The following is a 19,831-nucleotide window of genomic DNA, read 5'->3' as shown; positions in this document are numbered from 1 at the left end:
AGGCTTGTAAGAAATCTCCTTTCTGAAAAATTACATTTTGTTTAATGGGCAAAATATTACCAAAGCTCCCCCTTCCTTTTATAGTCTTTCTTTATAAAGTTCTAATTTTATCCCATAGGTAAATGAATACCTTTGGCTGAATAGGTAAAGATCTACTCATAAAGGTAATAAAAAAGACAAGAGATAATCACATTCACAATTATCTAAATATGTCTTCCTTTATACTAGGTATTCACACTGAACACACAAGTAAGAGGAGCAGGATAAACAATTTAGTACAGATGTTAAGTTACTCATAAGAACAACAGAAAAAAATATAGAAATCTTAAAAGATATTTCAGTGTGTCTATAAATGCATCTCACCATATATAAATTGTGCTGGGTTAGCAGGTAACTTTAGTTTCTGAAGTTCAAGGGGCTTAATATGAATCTTCTGTAACTGTTCAATCTAGCCTGTTTTGGTTGATAACATTTAAATTCAAAAGTTGTTGTCTGCTCAATCTTCTCAGCCTCAAATTCTCCTCTGTATATCCTATACACATTCAATTTCTTGTCTCTGATTTTGCCTGATTTAGTGAGAAGCAAGATTCATGTAAAGGAGTTGCTCAGTCAGCACATAAAAAAGGAGGCACAATTTGTAGCATTGGCTCTGCTGGTAGATAAGCTGTAAGAAGAGACTGCCGATTATTAAAATAAGATAGTGATTATTGGATGCCTTTGCCAAAAGGTTTATTATAATAGGATATGGAACTTGTTAATGAACTCAGTAAAAAGTACTAAATCTAGAAGTTCATCTCTGGAAAATATGGAAGAGGCAATTTATATGCTCTAAAGAGTGTTATAAAATTGACACCTTTTTATTAAAAAATGAGTAGTGCCTACTACGTGCCATGTACTCTGCTGTTGGGCAGGACAAATTGGGCATTTGACTGAGGCACCAGAATAAAATATTTAAATCCCAAAGTGAAAATCTAGGTGCAAAAGAGAATTTTTAAAGGCAATACCAAAGTGCTATTTTCTAACATTTGAAATTTCTGACCTACTTTGAGCTCATTAAATTACCAAGAGTGGATATTAATTTAAAGAGCGTTTGAAGTAGGGGTAGGGGTGATGGTTAATTTCTAAATCTGTGCCCTCAAGGAGAGCTCTATATGTGTCTCTAGCTGTTAGGGGGAGGGGTGGGGAGGTGGGATGGACAATGGTTAGACACATGTGGAGCAATCCAAAGGCAAGAGGCTGCCACCAGCAGTCTAAGGTTGGACAGCAGAGAGAGGGTGCCCTGCTGGTGCAGTACTTGAAGTAACTCCATTCTCTTCCCATGGCTAGAAATGCCATCCCACTATCAACATTAAAGGCATTCTGCCCCCAAAACTTTCTACCAGAGGTGAAAAGATTCCCACAAATGGGCACACTCTTTGCAGTGACCACTGTCAAAAAAGAAATAACATAGCATTTTCTGTTGTTCCCTATAGTTACAATTCAACCTTAAGATTTTTCCCAGTTACTTAAGATGTTTAATAGCAGTTGAACATTTGTTTTTTTACTCTCTTTTTGGCAACCTCAATTTTATACTGTATCTCAGTAAACATTCACAATAAAATAAAATATATACACACAAAGGAAATCCAAAATAGTGTCATCTGCCCCGACAACAGCAAACTATGAATTGCAGTTTCAACCTTCCCGAGGAATGTGACCTTTAAACAATCTGAAATTTCCTGATTAGCACTAGGAAGGCATCCGCATGATAGGACCCCAGCCATCCACCCCTTCCACCCCATAAAAAAAGATGCCCTGGCCCGAAACAATCCTTTCTCTTCTCTTGCAAATAACTTCCTTGTCCCACCATACTTCTGCTTATAAAATACTTCCATTTTGTAATTTTCTAGATGGGATGATGCTTAATTCACAAATCACTCAATAAAGCCAATTAGATCTTCAAATATACTTAATTGAATTTTTTTTAGCATCAAATTTTTGTTTTCGAACATTGCTGAAAAACCAGAAGTTGAAGGAGAGGAGAGCTGGAGGGAGAGAGGCCAGATGAGAAGTAGTTGGAGAGGCACGAGGAGGACAGGATTCACACACCCATGAAATCACCAGAGAGAAAATGTTAACTTTAACATTATGCTCAGAAAATAAACCGACAGTCAGCTAAGCTTTCTGGAAATAATATTTTCTTTTCTCCCCCTGCACTCAAGTTACAGAGAATTCAGAAGGTGTAATGGGTGAGGAAGTGCAGAGAAAAAGAGAAGTGGCTGTTTATCCCCCCTTCTCAAAGGAAGGTACCTGCCTAAATCCGGATCTCGCTGATGGAAAAGAGATTTAACTGCAAGTCATAGTCAAAGTTTTTATTATTGCACTGGACATCTTAATTAATAAACTGAAATAGTTCTTAGTGAAATGAGCCTAAGAATAAGCAGAAAAGTCATAACTGAGGATGTTTAAAGCGAGGCTAGGAAATAAAAATAAAGTTGTGTCATAAAAATATTTCATCATTCATGATTACATTAGATCTTAGACAAACAATGTGAGGCAGACCCTGTCCTCAAGGATTTAAATCTGTAATACTGCATATTTTTTAAAGATTGATATTAAATAGGGTGCCATAGGAATAATTGAAAGGGACATTTAATTAAGATAAAGAGGCATAAGAGAAAATTTTTCAGAAAGATGCAATATAAGTTGAATCTTGTGAGAGGAGCTGGTGTGAGCTGGGAGTAGTGATGGGTGTTCTGAGTGGAAGGAGCAGCACATGCATCATCATGATCTATTTTTCTAGAGAGAGTTTGTGCCTAAATGTATTACTAGCAGTCTAAGGTTGGACAGCAGAGAGAGGGTGCTGGTGCGGCCCTTGAAGTAAGTACCTTTTGTTTTAGCTAGTGAACTGAGTTGGGCCGAAGAATCTGAAAGGAACTGCAAAGGTTGGTTGTGCCTGTGAGTCTCCAAAGGGTCCAGCTCTCTGCTCTTTGCTTCCTTTCCTCTGCACTCTATACTCACCTCTCTAGATTTATGGAATGAACATTTCCTTAAGGCAGAGGACTTCTTAGCCCAAACTAGAGAGTGAAGAGACTCAAAGAATTTGAAATCCAAGAGGATCTTTCAAACCTCTCCAGTTAAAGCCCCATCCCTCTCCCCACGTTAGTTCTAGGTCTTGATTGGGGGTTGGGGGAGTGCAGGAGAGGTTGTTGGCCATTTCTGACACAAAGGAACTATTGTTCTTTCTTTTTTTTTGTATTTTCTTATTTTGATTGGGTGCATTGTTTCCACTAATCTGGAAGACTAGATTGGCTGCCTACTTATTTCTAGGCATTTATTGTATACCTACAAAACTCCTATAAGAGGGAAATAATGTGGGGCAAATGAAAGCAGATGTTAACCAATAATTCTTATATATCTATCTGAGTCTTGAGATTTTGCAAAAGGATATGTTGAACTGAACAAAAACAGCTGGTAGGAGCCATACATGCCACGTGAACTCACAGTGGATAAAGTTGGGATTAGTTTATACAGATAAAAACAAGTGGCCAGTTTATCCCATAGGTCATTGTTCTGGTCCTTAACTCCTATAAGACTCAAACTCTCTGGTTAGCAACAAAAAGACAATAAAGTTCGGATTTTCAATTCTAAATCTTTGAACTTGAGGAGCCACATGGAATAACAGAAGAGGGCCAAAGATCTGCTTCTTTGTCCCTGGTCTACCACTCTCTAGTTGGATGGCTTAAGGAAAACCATTCATCCCCTTTGTGTCTCTATTTTGTTATCTAGAAAAGTCCTTTTCTATTTTAAAATGTTTTAAGAATCGGCAAAGTTAGTGCATTTTACATGGTCAAGTGCCACACAAATGTTAGTTGTTACTATTTTCAGAATAGATCTGGTTTTAGGTCCTGGACCATCATGTGAGCTCTGCAGAGTTGGAATTCTTTTACTTCTTATGAGCTGTACATCCTTGGGCAGGTTATTTAATCTCACTGTGCATCCAATTCCACATGTGTAAATTGAAAACAATGTGTGTTTTGCAAGGTTGTTATACGTTTTAGCAAGATTATACATGTTAAATATCCAGCTGAGTGCCTGATACTTACATATATTCATAACTTAAGGCTAATTATTTATTAATATTAAAGTAATTATAATGGCCCTTATTATTACCTGTCTTCTAGCTTTGCTCCAATTACCTAGGGCTGGAATTGCAAGTTGTGTCCTGAGAGTTGTGTCTAGTTTTCTAGATAGTACCCTTTCTCTGCCCAGCTAAACGGGCAGACAGACACAGCTAGCTGGATAAAGCAGCCAGAGCTTTACCTCATCATTCTATTAGAGAGTGGTTTGTTATTTTTCTACTTTCTGGCCTCTGTGTACATGTGCATTATTGCAGTGATCTCATGCTTGATTCACTCTCTAACTTTTGATGAAGCATCTAAGATCTGTGTTAGGCACAGAGACCTAAGATCACTCAAAAGTCCAATTGATATGAAAGTCTGATTCCTTCACTCCCAGAACATGGTTAGAACTTTTTCTTCTGAGTTTACAGTGGCAGTTGTCACTTCTTTGCAAGCAGAACAAGAGGTCTAAGTTGCTATGTTCCTCTCACTCTGGGCTCTGGCCATCCTATCAGTGGGGACATATGGATTACACGGCTATACTTAAGCTACATTTTCTAGGGGTGTGCTTCTTCCTATTAACAAACCAGAACCAGAACCAAATGAATATTTGGGAAAGGATCAACAATTAAACCTTCTCTTCTCTTCTTACTTGGCTAGTATTTTGTATTTCTTTAATCTACAAACGAACAAACAAAACAGAAATAAATAAACCAACCTTTGGAATTTGTCTAAATCCCATGTTCTATGTTGCAATGAGGGCAGATGACATCTATTTGTTAGGATAGCCTGCTCCCAAATCTATTTCCAAAATCTATCTTAAAAATAGAAACAATTATCTTGTCATTTGCCAATCTACTGACTGGTTGAAAAATATTGAATGATTAAAAAAAAAAGTATATATTGTTAGAGGCCCACATTCCCTTATCTGAAATTCTTGGCCAGATCTTGGCCAGATGTACACCGGGACTGAGAGTTTTTAAGCTATTACAAAGGCAATAAAGTGCATTTATTATATGTTACATAACATTGCCAGCAGGGTCTGGTGCAACACCTTATAATCAAATATGTTTATATTTCTGTGAAACATGAAAATAGCCAAGCTATGTGAGATGAAGTAAAGACTATGAAGCTTCCCATCAGTTTAGGGTGGGTTTCACTACCAAATTTGGTTAGGTTATGCCAACTTTTGCTCATGAGCTATAAAAACACACTTAGATTTTATAATTTTTAGATTTTGGAATTTCACATAAGAGTTTGTGAACCTTAAAGTCATAATCAAGGTGTACTGAAGTGAAACATGCTGATAGAAAGTTTTCACGTGTCCAAATTGTACAAACATATTTGGAGCAATCTAACACAAAAAGGGATATTTAGTGACATCATGCACTATCGAATTATTTCAGAATTTTGACCTCAGTTTCTTCTGCATACCTTTGTACATTAAGGTAACATAAATTTTTAATCTTAGCAATTTGCCAAATTAACTCTTGGTGCCTGACCCTCCTTCAAGTCTGCTGCTATGTGTCTAGCATTTCCATTGCAGTACATAGCAACTCCATCCAGCTATTCATCCATCAGGGAATAAAACATTATTTCTGTTCACATTTTCTTCTCCCTCATTCTGTGTCAATTTTGAATTCACCATCCATTCTCTTCTTTTCTTTTTAAATCACAAGTATATCTCAAATATACTCTACATAGACACTCAAGTGTTTCTTCGTAATTATTGTTCATATCAATCTGCTCAATACACTTTAATGATTTTCCATTACACTTAGAATAAAAACCAAAATTCTTCACAAGAAGTATAATTTCCTGGGAGATCTGGCCCCTGCCCATCTCTCCAACATTATCTTATACCATTTTGTTCTACCTGCTGTTATTCTTGGAAAATCAAAATTATTACCCTGTTAAGGGATTTGTAGACATGTGTCTTATACTTGGAGTGCTCTTTACCTCTAAACTCCTTGTTTGGTTATCTCTTGTTCAACGTTGTTTAAATGCTCTTAACTTAGAGGCTTTCCTGAATTTAGAGTAGGTTTCCACTCTTACTTTTTTTTCACAGTACCCTGGTTTTTCTTCAACTTATCATAATTTGATTATGTACTTATTTCTGTGGGGTTTTTTGGTTAATGTTTGTATCCTTCATTAAACCGTAAGACCACAGGGGCAGGATCCATATCTTTTGGGTCATTACTATGTCTCCACTGCTTTGCAGAGAGAGCCTGACATAGGGCAGGAGCTTTTAAATGTTGGATAAACGAATACATGAATAAATGGATAACTTAATTGATAGTGACTAAGAGCTAACAAAGCAGTCTCACACTTATTATCACATTTAATCTCAAGTAAACCATGCAAGGTAAGTAGGACAGGTAATTTTAGCACTAGGTTATTGAAAACATGCCAAATTTAAAAAGTTTAAATGATTTGATTAGAATCACTAAAGACTAAGAATAAAGTCTTAGAGTTCTGATTCTTAGCCCATCATTAAAAAAAATATATTTTCCTCCAAATACTCTATACTATTTCTCTGTATTTGAAAATAAAAGTAGAATTTGAAATCATGCATATAGATTTAGATAGGAAATAATTATATAACAAAGTTGTATATTAAATTCCTAGAATTCCTAGGTAGTTGAATTAAATTCCTAGCATGAATCTTGTTAATTGCTTCCTTTACCAACTGGACTTTGCAAAATTTCATAGGAGATAACACAAAAGTAATCTACATGGGGACACAGAATCATATTTATAAAATGGTAAGAGAGCACACTAAGATAAAGTGAGCCTTGCATTAAAGGGTGTGCTCGAGGAATGAAAATCACGGAATGGAATGAAAATCTGCCTATTATAAAAAAAAAAAAAAAATCTGATAAAGAGAAATAAATGCATTTAAAAAAAATTTGCATGAGAAATCTTATTGAAGCCTTTTTTAAAGTCTCTTGCATGCTAAACCACTTACATACACATAAAGAATATTTAATTGCTCAAAAATAATTCTGAATGAGGACCTAAAAAAAATGAAGTTGTATTCTGAATGCGAAAGGTTATCCCCGGAGGCCCATCTCTTGATCTTGTTTCTCTTATGTATAAAATGAAAGTCTTGACTAGATGTTTCATAAAGTAATTTTAATTTCTAATATTCTTTGATACAAATTCAAGAATTGGGAGGGAGATGCTCTATGTGAAGGTCTTAATATAAAGTGGACTGACCTAGTTTTCAATCTCTTATCATTCTGTTTTAAAAATAGTCACTAACAGATATGTTAAATGAAGGCAAAATTCTGTTATAGATTTTGACAATTCCACAAACCAGGTCAGGCCACCTTCACACTGCTACATCATCAAACAGCGTCTTTCAAAGTTTTAGGTCAAATCCACCAAGTACCAGAAATGGGCTGACAGTAAGAAATGCAGTATGGGTCAAAGGCTAGACAGCTATTGCCAAGAAAAGATATTATAGTAGACTTCCAAATACATGCTATGCTTTTCAGAAAATATAGAAATTAGTTTTCCAGAAATATGTGAACTAACACAGAGAGACAAACCTGACTGTAGAATGGCCGTAGGCATATATAGCAGATTGTAAGTCCATTTGCTCATGATTCATGCAGGAGGGGACAATAACATGATGCTTTAGTCAGTTAAAAGTTTGGGCCTTGAAATTGATCTGGGTGTGAATCTGGCTCTGGAGTTTTTTTTGTTTGTTTTGGGGTGTTTTATGTGTGTGTGTGTGTGTGTGTGTGTGTGTGTGTGTGGTTTTGGAAAAATACTATGCTGTCTATGCTTTAGTTTATAAAATTATAGAAATCTCTCTTTCTATAAGTGAGACAATGCATATAAATACTTACACACTAAAATGTTACTTTTTGGCTGCCTCCCACATGAGCCCCTACCAGGGCTGGGAACTGAACCTGCAATCAAGGCATGTGCCCTCGGCAGGAATCAAACCTGGGACCCTTCAGTCCGAGGGCTGACACTCCAACTACTGAGCCAAACTGGCTATGGCAAAAAAATATATTTTTTATAACATAATAGATAAAACCTTTATTATTAAAATAGTTTCTAAGCAATGTTTATTTTAAGCTTTAATTGTTTTAATTAAACTAACAATGAATGATAATGCATTTCTTTGAGATAATAATGAGTGGCCTTAATTATTATTATTATTATTTTTTTAAAAAAATATCTTTATTGATTTCAGAGAGAGGAAAGGAGAGGAAGAGATAGAAACCTCAGTGATGAGAGAGTCATTGATCGGCTGCAGCCCACAACCTGGGCATGTGCCCTGACCGGGAATTGAACCCCGATCGCCTGGATCCTAGGTCGACGTTCAACAGCTGAGCCACGCCTGGCTGGGCATGGCCTTAATTAGATAATAATCTCCGCCCTATTTTCTTTTCTGTTTTGCTTTGTTTTGTTTGCCTCAGTCCCATTCCTGTGGCTCCATATGAAATATTCTTCCCACCTGAGCCCAGGCTTTCTGGAGGCTGCTGTTTATTGTAACCTGATTATCTTTGGCTGCAGTGCTCCCAGATGGCAAAGCAACAAATGCAGTGTGGTGATTGTCCATAATTGTAAATCCACCCACTCTCCTTCCATTTTTGTTCGTTGTAAGTAATCACACTTTTGTAGTCAGCTAGAGAGCATCATGTACATTAAATGACACTGAGGTTGCTGCTGGCTACCACTATTATATTGGAAAAGTATTTATGACAAAAACACATAGATTCGAAGCCAAGTGTTTCCGTTATTTGAATTATGTACATGCAGTTGTTGAAGAAAGCATACACAGGCATTGGTTTTGATTATCTAGACATAATTACAAGTTTACTGCAGAAGAAATAATAAGAAAATTAACATTTTACAGCAGGCACAGAGTGAGAATTCTTGTGAAAAGATAAAGACAGGTCCGATCAGGCATGGCTCAGCGGTTGAGCATCAACCTAGGATCCAGGCGATCAGGGTTCGATTCCCGGTCAGGGCACATGCCCGGGTTGTGGGCTTGATCAGTAACTCTCTCATCATTGATGTTTCTGTCTGTCTCTCTCCCTCTCCATTCCTCTCTCTGAAATCAATAAAGATATTAAAAAAAAAAAAAAAAAGATAAAGACAGGAAGAGGTACACTTCCTAAGCAAGTCCTAAACTTCAAGTACTTTGCAGTGAAAAACAAAGAAAGGTGAGATGGTTCAATACTCTTTGGGAAATGCTAGAAATGCTAATTTTATGACCAAGAATTTGACTAGGTAGTTGAGGAAATCTTGATGAGGATATTTGTGGCTTACAGGCTATAAATTGCATAACTAATGTGGGCAGTGACCTAGAAGTGGGAGAGCACATCTATTAGAAGGACTAGCCCCTGCTGTTGGCTGCGTCCTACTCTCTCCGCTATGGCCCCTCTGGGTATCAGGGTTTCCCTAGTATGTACCATGGAACTCAAGCTGCTGCTCAAAATGGCCCAGTTGCTTTCTGAAGATTCTTATTCAATGCTCATGATGTATATAAGCATGTTAAAGAATTAGGTACTATAAGGAATCCTTTTTCAAATTTAACCCAGCATTTCCCAGATTTGGACATGGAAACTTTTTGGAGGTAACAATATCTATTAACATCCAGGATACAAATATAAAGAACAACGGGGTAAGTATTAGCTGCTAAAGGGAGCTCCTCATTTGCAAATATCCACCTGGTAGTTACCACTATAGACTAATCAAGTTTACAGTTTTAACACGTAAGAATATAACATTATTAATTAATTTTCACATTATAGGGTCTCTCATTTTCCAGAGGACAGTATCCTAATGGAATAAGGATAGTAATAATTATACTAATAACTATTATTTTTGGAAAAGTTACTAGGTGTCTGGCATTACGCACGCTATTAAACATGTGCAAATTTATTTAAACTTCCTAACAAGCCAGATATTATCACTAACTTCAAATAAGAAAAGACATTTTAAAGCAACTTAAGAAAATAATACAATTAATTAAGGGATCTCTGAGGTTCAAACCCATGTCTTCTACCTCTTAATTATTAAGGAAAAAGTGTAGAGGGCAGGAGGTGTGAATCTGTAAGAGGAAGACCAGCCCCGCTGAGGTTTCTATGCAGTTAGGGAGTGTGGCCAAAGTGAAAGAACACTGGATTCCTAGTAAGACTGATCAACTGAGGCATGAGTGGGAGAGGAATGCACATATATTTGGCCTGATTCAGTTTGTCCATGCTGATATTGATTAACAGACTATAGAATTATGGGGATCAAAGCTTATCTCATGTATCACTATCTTTTGATGAATTAATCACATGGGTTGATTATCCTGAGGGATCCCTTTCAATTTTGCAATAAGCCTACAGATAATAATACTGTGTGTTAACCTCAGGACTAAATAATGAATTTTGTCTAACTGATGACACATTTATGGTAAAGAAAACACTTTTCCCAGTGGAAAATCTGCAGTTGTTATTCTTAATTAGGTGCATCTAAATCTCATTTTAAAAATTACTGAGCTAATTCTTGTAATAATAATTGCTAATGAGTTAATGAAATCAATAAAGTGAGAGTTGATTTTTTGCCTATTTATGAGCAGGCATAAGATGGTAGAGCTTAATTATATTGGAAGGTTAGTAAGAAAAATACACACCAAGAAACCTCACCTTCAGGATATTGAATGATAGTGGAGAAAACTATGATTTATGGTAAATCTTTGACCACATTTGGTCACTTTTCATGGCTAATTAGTATGACTCCTATGTGGCAGCAAAATCCCTTCAACCCCTTTCTGATCCAAACCTAATATTACTACAGTCTGTGGATCTGCCCTTTTGACTATCATGATGTTAATTTACATTATTTAAGCAAGATAAGTCACTTAGCTTTTTATTTTTTATTGCTAAGCACTGTCTTTACTATAAGGGACATACAGGTTTGAAAGACTGTCTACCTTATGGGGCCATGTGGCCATCAGTATTTACATGTCTTTGTTGATGGTAATGAAAACACTGCAGTGGAGACAAACTTTCCTTATGATTCAGGAAAAACATGTTCCCTTAATAACCTTTTCCATAAATAAAATTATACAAATTATTGGTTGCTTTGTCCAAATTATATAAAAATGCATCTATTGAGTGGTGAAAGGGAATCAGGACGGGCTTAAGTATCAGTCCATTTCTCCAGGGCAGTGTTCTGTGTCTTGTCACATTTTAGTGATTTTTACTCTCTAATTATAATTACTCACATCTATTCTTGGGCTTATAAAATAATTGAATCATTGTGATAGACAAAAAAGACTAGAAATACCACCAGAGTTGAAAAATTAATGATAAGGAAGAAAAAAGAAAAATCAGTGATAGAAAAATAAAAGAATAATGAGAAAATATACACGTAGATAAAATAGCTAAAAAGGTATTCTGTAGGGAATTGGTTAAAGAGCCTTTACCGTCTGACAGTGAGAGCAAATTAAAATAAATCATGAGCTTTTAGCCTCCCCCACTACTGTTTCCACAATACAGTAAAGTACCTCTTTCTTGCATTAGTTCTGGTTTATGTTTTATCTTATTACATGCTATTAAAATCATTAAATGACACATCTGCACAGTGGGTCCACACCAGAAGTAGATAAATCTGCCTTTCCGGCTATCAGAAGGAAGTTCCAAAATAGGGATAATATACTTACAACAATTAAAAAATAGGCATTCTGTAAAGATGGGAATGATTTAATGAGAAAAAATACTTCTAATTTTGAATATCTGTATTTTGTATGCCAAAGAGACTTTCTCAATCTTTGTCACTGTAACTCTTCCGATAATTGGATGGCATATTTCAAGGCATCACTCTTATAGAGAAATGTAACATTTGGTCATTCATTTGTAAAATAAAAATATATCAAGACCCAGTATAGGTCAGTTCCTGGACTGGTTATCTGAGACACCAAGATTCTCACACTTTATTGAAACAGGCCATCAGGGTGCCCACAGAATTATGTAAAAGGTGCCATGCAGCAGAGGTCAGGCAACAGTCTGGGGAATTAGGGCAAGTTTACCAAAGGAAATGCTATCTGAGATAAGCCTTTAATGAGAAAATAGAGAAAGAGAACTTTAGGTAGAAGCACATAAAAAGGCATGAGTTCACAAACTAAAGACATTTCAAAAAGTGCATATGGAGGCGGAGATGTAATAAGCTTAGAACATCCAGAGCTTAAAAAATCTTGTATGACATGTTAAAGTTTTATTTTTTCTGTAAGTTATATGGAAGTAAAATTTAAAAATTCTGCTGTTCATCTAACTTGTCCAAACTATATTTTAAAGAATATAGTTTGGTAAGTAATATGTCAGATCTCCAAAGTAGAACTACTTTGCCTTTCGGTGGTTCGTTTTTTATTTGGTAGATAATTATTATGGTCAACAGAGACCATGTTTTAAGTGATGTATAATCATAAAATCCATTCTTCCCTCTCTATTATGAGGTCAAGATACAAAAAGAATTACTGTTTTATTTCTGAAAAAATAAATAATAATATTAATTTTGTCTCTGCAGGCATTAATCAGATCTTCCCTAAATAATGAAACTTTTAGGTTTAGTCACTCCATGGACCTAGACCTCCCAGCTAGATCCTATATACTCATGTCTTTACTGCTGCCTCTCTAACCCAGGAAAGACTTCATGTCTGGATTTAAATCAATTAACCTAAGTCTCCAAAGAAATACAGAGGTGTTTCTTTCAGACAAATGAAACTAAACAGCTTAAAAATTAAGATAAATATAACCACACAAATAATCTTTGCTTTCCCACTCCATTTCCTGATAAGCCAAGCAGATAATCAAAACAGAGTGTAAGATGTCTTGGATCAATTAACATGGTACAGTTGAATACACTTACATACTGAATACACAGATGTTCTTCTGTGGCTTAACCTTCATTTTTTCTTAACTAATTTTAGATAAAAAGAGTCTCATTTTTAAATGTTAAAAAATAGGCAATATGAAATTTGATTTTTAAAATGAAAACATATTTGAAAATCATTACTTTTAAAACTTTTACAGAGGGATAATTTCTTCAGTTTGATCTTTACATATGCAGTTTAAATTAACTTTCTCAATGTTTTCTCACAGTACTTGATTAGTGAATTTAATAATTTCACTAAAGCTTCTGCATAGCTTTTAATTTGCTCTTCATTTAACGCAAATTAAAATAAATCATTAATGAAAAAATAAATCGTTAATGAGGAAATGTATTTCTTTTTTAAAGTGTGATGTTGGTCAGATTTAGAAAATGTACAATTATGAAATATATGTTTGAACTATAGGTCAGATTGACAAAAATATCTAACTTTAGAATTATAACAAATGAAATTTCATGTGGACTAGATCTACATAAATTATAAAAGTCATGAATTTATAACTTAAAAACATATATATTAGATTTCTTTCGAAAACAATAAAATAAGCACCTTAAAGATAATATATTGGAAAGTTTTATTGGAAAGATCATGGCCTGGCAATGAAAAGTATCAGGGAGCTTTAAATGGTTTCACAGAAGAATGGACAGGCGTTCCATGGACTACTGCTCAATCATGGTTAGGTAACCAATCTCAAATTCCCTGTTTCCCTGAGGGACTGCTGGCTGCTACAAAGTCATGACTTATTTCCATTAATTTACCTCCCTTTGCAAAAACAGTATTTATTAAAAAAGTATTAGGGATTCATGGAGTTGGTTGGAGGCTGAAAATAAGGAGGATCTGTGGAAGCTTGGGAAGGACACAGTGCAGGATCCACAGTCATGGTCACTCGTGGAAACATTTTGATCTAAATGCTGACACTGATGAAAGTGACCTTCAGCCTCACTATATCACTGTGATGACTCAAGGTTTAAAGTCTTGGAAGAGAATATCTTGTGAGCCTATTCTGTGATTGTGCCAGAGCAGGGAGAGTAGAAGAGAAAACTCTTGCTTTGGCTTCCATAGCGAGAGGTGAGTGCCATCTTACAAGATGATACACAAGAATTCCCCAAAGACAGAGAATGGCACTAAAAGTGGGGAGGGACTGAGGCTGGAAAATTAGTAAACAACAAACATTTACTACACAGATCTATCTTCTTGTTTTCTTGTCCTTGGGATACATGCAACTGACATATGTATTAATTTTTTGTGTGTAATGAAGATGAGGACTATGATATCCGTAAATCTCATTATCATGATTACTTGAAGAGTATGATGGCTCTACCCCAAAATATTCAAGAGGAAAAAATATACATCAATTATCAGTCCTCTGAAATATTGGTATTTTTCTCTGACATATATTTTCTTAATTCTTTAAATCTTCCCTTTAGTTAATTTCCATTTATAAATCCATCTTCTGCTTATTTCTCCTCCTGTTCTTCCCTTCTATCACCACCTAAAATTTGTCTCCCTGGGCGCATTTATACTGATATATCTATCTTAGGTTGGGCTGTACAAGAAGCAGAACCTTATACAAGGACTTGCCTCTGAGTACTTTATTTGGGAGCTGATCCCAGTAAACTTCATCAGGGAATATGAATGTGAGACATGGAAGGGAAGTCCTCCACTAAAGAGTCTGTAATCCAGCAAGTCACTAGGGAGCTTGATCCCACCAGGGACTCTGACAATCAGGGTAGAACACACTATCAGCTGACGAGTATGGGAACTGAGGTGTTTTATATTCCAATTTTCATCAGTCATTGGTTTAGATTCCCCCAAGCTTCTCTGGTTTGCATACAGGTGGGCAAAATGAACTCTTGGAAAACAGATGAAGCCATAAGGCAAGGAAATACAGTGCTGGCTGTTGGAATTCAGCCAATGTGAAGTGAAATGATGAGAATGAAGGATTTCAGGTGGGACGTCAATGGCATCTGCTACATGGTGTCCTCTTTCCCCAACTCTAGGTGTGCACCAGTTACCTTATTGGCTATACTCAGCTAGGTTGAATTGAGATTCCCAAGCTAACATTGGAAGAGTTAGTGAGTATTTAGGGACTTGAATAGGCAGTAAGCCATCAGGACCAAGACTTTTAAAAGGGAGAGAAGATTTAGGAGAAAAGTGCAGTTGAATGAGATATGGTAGTGGCATAAGTAAGCACAAAGAGAAATACACAAAAGCTGGGAACAAATGGGAAGCTATGGTAGATGCACAGGTGCTCTGTCCAGTTCCCTCTTCAAGGCTATGACCCTCATCCCCAGCTGCTGGAAGTGTTGCTGGCTGATATCCCACAGATGAGTCCCTCTCTGGTAATTGCCTTTGAAAGGGACCCATCTTTCCTAGTGTTAATCCAAGTACTCACAAGCAGCCCACTGACAATACAGGGTTACAAAGACCCTGACCTCTTACTTCATTTTGGAGCATCTTGGAAGGGCCAGACCTACTACTTCAGGGCTCTCTGTGAAGTTGACTGAGGACCCATTGAGACTGCATCACAGCCCAATGTCTTCCTCTGCCTAATTCTGCTTGCCTCACTTCCTTCAGGCATGTTTTTATTTTTCCTCCAAGAGCATACTGGTAAACCTCCAGCAAGCAATTTTTTTCCCCTAAACATCTGGTTTTTGGGAACCCCAACTAAAAAAGAAATAACTTGGGAGTTAACTAGTATATTCACAAAGGTGGAATAATGACTCTTACCTGATTCTACACAAGTGTAGTAGATGGTAATTGCTGTTACTTGTATTTACTTATTCTGAACATACACAGAAATGAGTCCTGATGTTTAGTCTTAGCGCATGTATAATTGTTAATGTTTACTGGTGCATATCTTACCTGCATTCCATTATTGAACACTTACAGCTTACTTTGAATTTCACTGTATACAAATACCAAATTAATGTTGACCCATGGAGCATATAAAAAAGAAATTGTTCTATGGATTGTTATGAATATAAGAAATTCAGAAAAAACCTGGATAGCAAAAATAAGGCTGTCATCTAGGGAGTTTGGAGTCGTTGAGTGTATCATTCATCAAGCCTTATTTTGTTAGTGCCAATCTACTTTATTTTCCCAACAATATTAGGAGTAAAGTACTAAGCAGGTTATTGCCATTAGTTTTCTGTAAAAATAATGACTCACATTACTGGGAAATTTAATGTCACCTTGTTATTTACCATCCCTAGTTTCTAGTTCATAGGCAATTAAACCCTTCTCTGGTCTTTGCAAACATTCATTTTAGTATAAAGTTCTCCATCCCCTCCTCATCTTGAATAAAAAGAAGAATTTTCTTTCCAGTGATCCTGCCTCAACAAAGCTGTGAAATCACTTTTCTACTGTATGAACTCAAATAACTTGCTGAAAAGACTGTCTTTTTCTCGCAGTTAAAAACTCATTTCTTTCCTATTTATCTTAATATATCTTATAGTTCCTTAGGCTAGGGAATGGGAATGAGTGTGAGGAATAGTATTGCTATTCTCAAGGCCTTCTTTTCTGAGGACTGGAAAATTAGGCTTGACCTTTTTCCAGCAGAGTATCACAGAATAGCCAGAGCATGTTATGGACTTGAGAAATAAAAGATCACATCAGGAAGACTGGGATCAAAGAAAGACCTTTATATATTCCACGAAAAGTAATAAGTTTCCCCCTCCCAGCTGTATTAATGTTAGATAAAAGATTTAATTAGAGGAGAATCTTTAATATGCTGGTCTGGTGTGTAATTTTTACTTTTTGTCAAGAAAGTAAATGAGAGAAGCTTCAGATTTCCACCGATGTGATTTCGTGGACATAATGAGGTTAATAAGCTAAAATTAGGCTCTTGGGCTTTGAAAGAAAATAATTCACTTATGAAAAGAATTTTTAATTAAATGGAAGTGTCTTCATCCGAATGGCACAATTTGCTAGTCAGAGATAAGAGGTAGAGATAGGCCTGAAAAGAGAAGATAATGTTAATGTAAAGTTGTAGGAGATTAAGAATCAAAGTGTTCATTTTAACACTCTCGTATCCCTCAGTAACCTGGCAGTGCTCGGGAAAAAAGAAATACAGCACAAGAATTAGTTCTGAGAAAGATATGAGCATCATTTTCACCCTGCCATATCTGTATGCATTAGTTTCCCAGGGCTTCCATAACAAATACCACAAACTAGGTTGCAGCAAAACAACAGAAATTTGTCCTCTCACAGTTCTGGAGGCTAGAAGTCTGAAATCAAAAAGTGTTGAGGGCCATGCTAATCTCTAAAGTCTCTGGGGGAGGACACTTCCTTCTGCTGGTAACAGCAGCATCATAGTCTCTGCCTCCACTGTCTGTCTGTCTCTCTCATTATCTCTGCATATCTGTAAAAATTCCAGTCATTAGACCAAGGCCCACCTTATTCCAGTATGACCTTAATTTATTCAACAAATTACATTTTCAAAGACTCTATTTCCACATTCTGAGGTACCCAGTAGACATAAATTTTGGGGCAATAATATTTAATCCAGGGCACTATGTAAAAATTACCTCTGAGAGAACTCTTCAAATCAGGACATTTCTTCACAATAAATAAGATTTTGATTTCCTGCCCTTTCTTTTTGGACACGCCTGTTAGAGTAATTGTAAAAAGAATATACAATCTATAACACTGTATGCATAGTTGAGTTTCCTGATTAAAACTATAGAGACTTCTAGGGTAAAAGTGTTTAAATATCTGCTCAAAGTTATTGTTATAATAATTCACTTTGAAATGAGAAAGGGAATAATTGGTTCCTAGAAAATTGAAGATATATTCTGTTGAATTTGAATTTGTGCTTAACTTTTAATAATACAAACAGGGCAATTACTTTTTATAACCTTTTCTATTTTAGAAGATTTTTTAGATTTATTAAAAATTTACAAAGGCAGTTTATATATATCCTCCAGCCTGCTTTCCTTATTGTTAACATCTTACATTAGTATGAAACATCTGTCATATTGGTGAACCAATATTGATTCATTATGGTTAACCTAAGAGCATACTTTTTGAATTTCTCTAGTCTTTTCTTTTATTGTCCCAGGATCTAATCCAGTATATCACATTAACATTCAGTAGTTCTGTTTCCATGGGATACTTTTGGCTGTGACAGTTTCTCAGACTTTCCTTGTTTTCAATGACCTTGATAATTTTGAAGAGTACTGGTCACAGAGATAAAGTGACATTTCATCAAATCATACCAAGGATATAGTCTCAATATTACTTAGCACTGTTAAGGTTAACCTTGATCACCTGGCTGAGGCAGTATTTGTTAGGTTTTTTTCACCATAGTTATCTTTTTTTTTTGCCCCCTTTCCCCACCCTGTATTCTTTGAAAGGAATTCACTATGTGCAATCCACACTTAAAGATTGGGGAGTTATGCTCTACCATCTTGAGGTGCAGTATCTGCCTAAATTATTTGGAATTCTTCTATATTGAATATTTATTCTCACCCATTTATTTACTTATTAAATCACTTATTTAGATCAGCACGAAATCATGGTATTTATTTTATGCTTTGAGGTTTAATCCAATAATATGTTATTTGTTTTGTTGATAGGATTGTTCTAGCTTTAGCTGTTGGGAGCTTTTTTTTAAAAAATATATCTTTACTGATTTCAGAGAGGGGAAGGGAGAAGAAGAGAGAAACATCTATGATGAGAGAGTCATTGATCGGCTGCCTCCTGCACACCCCACACTAGGGATGGAGCCGGCAACCCGGTCATGTGCCCTGACCGGGAATCAAACCTTGATCTCCTCGATCCTGGGTGGAGGCTCAACCACTGAGCCACGCCGTCTGGGCGGCAGCTTATTTTGTTGGCTTCCATTGTCCTCTGACATAACTCCATAATTGTGTGTGTGTGTGTGTGTGTGTTCTAGGCACGATGTTTAGAAAGGGTATTTTGGAGAAGTAATGTTTAATCAAAGACTTGGATAAATAAAGCATTGTAAACCTTGAGAGTTAAAGGGTTCTCAGAAGTGGGGATAGCAAATGAAAAGTCCTAAGAATAAGGATGGAATCTTAGAGGAACTGTTTCAATGAACCTATAGCAGAGTAAGGGAAGCAAAAGTTGGTAGGAGCAATAGTAGAAAAGGTAGGCAGGAAACAGAGCACGTAGTGCCTTCTAGGCCACATGGAATTTGGATGCAATATGGTGGGAGTGTTTTGAACAAGAGAGCAAATGATCCAATTTATGTTTTTTTCTAAATTTTTTTCAATTACAGTTTACATTCAATGTTATTTTATATTAGTTTCAACTGTCATAGTAGTTAGGCAATCATATACTTTACAAAGTGTTCTCTCTAATATTTCCAACTGGCATCATACATAGTTATTACAATATTATTGACTATATTCCTTATGCTGTACTTTATGTCCCTGTGACTGTTTTGTAACTACCAATCTGTACTTCTCATTCCCTTCACTTTTTTCTCCCAATGCCCCAACCCCCGATTTATGTTTTTAAAGCATTACTCTGGCAGCTGTGAAGAAAATCACTATTGACAAGTTTGCTCAGTTTGGGGTAAAACAAGACACTGATATGTAGCATTTACGTGGAGGTCAGAATGACTTGAACAGAGATCGTGTTAAAAATGACAGTGCAGAAGTCCTGAAATTCTTTAGTACGATGTTTTATTTATTTTTTATTTTTATTATTTAAATATGTTTTCATTGATTTTTTTAGAGAGAGGAAGGCAAAGGGAGAAGTGACAGAAACATCTATGTCAACATCGATCAGCCGCCTCCTGCGTGCCTTCTGCTGGGTGGGGATCGAGCCCGCAACCTGGGCATGTGCCTGACTGTGAATG

This window comes from Miniopterus natalensis, chromosome 4 (genome assembly GCF_054644295.1).
Source record: "Miniopterus natalensis isolate mMinNat1 chromosome 4, mMinNat1.hap1, whole genome shotgun sequence".
NCBI classification, from domain to species: Eukaryota; Metazoa; Chordata; class Mammalia; order Chiroptera; family Miniopteridae; genus Miniopterus; species Miniopterus natalensis.
Note: the sequence above shows the minus strand (reverse complement) of the source record.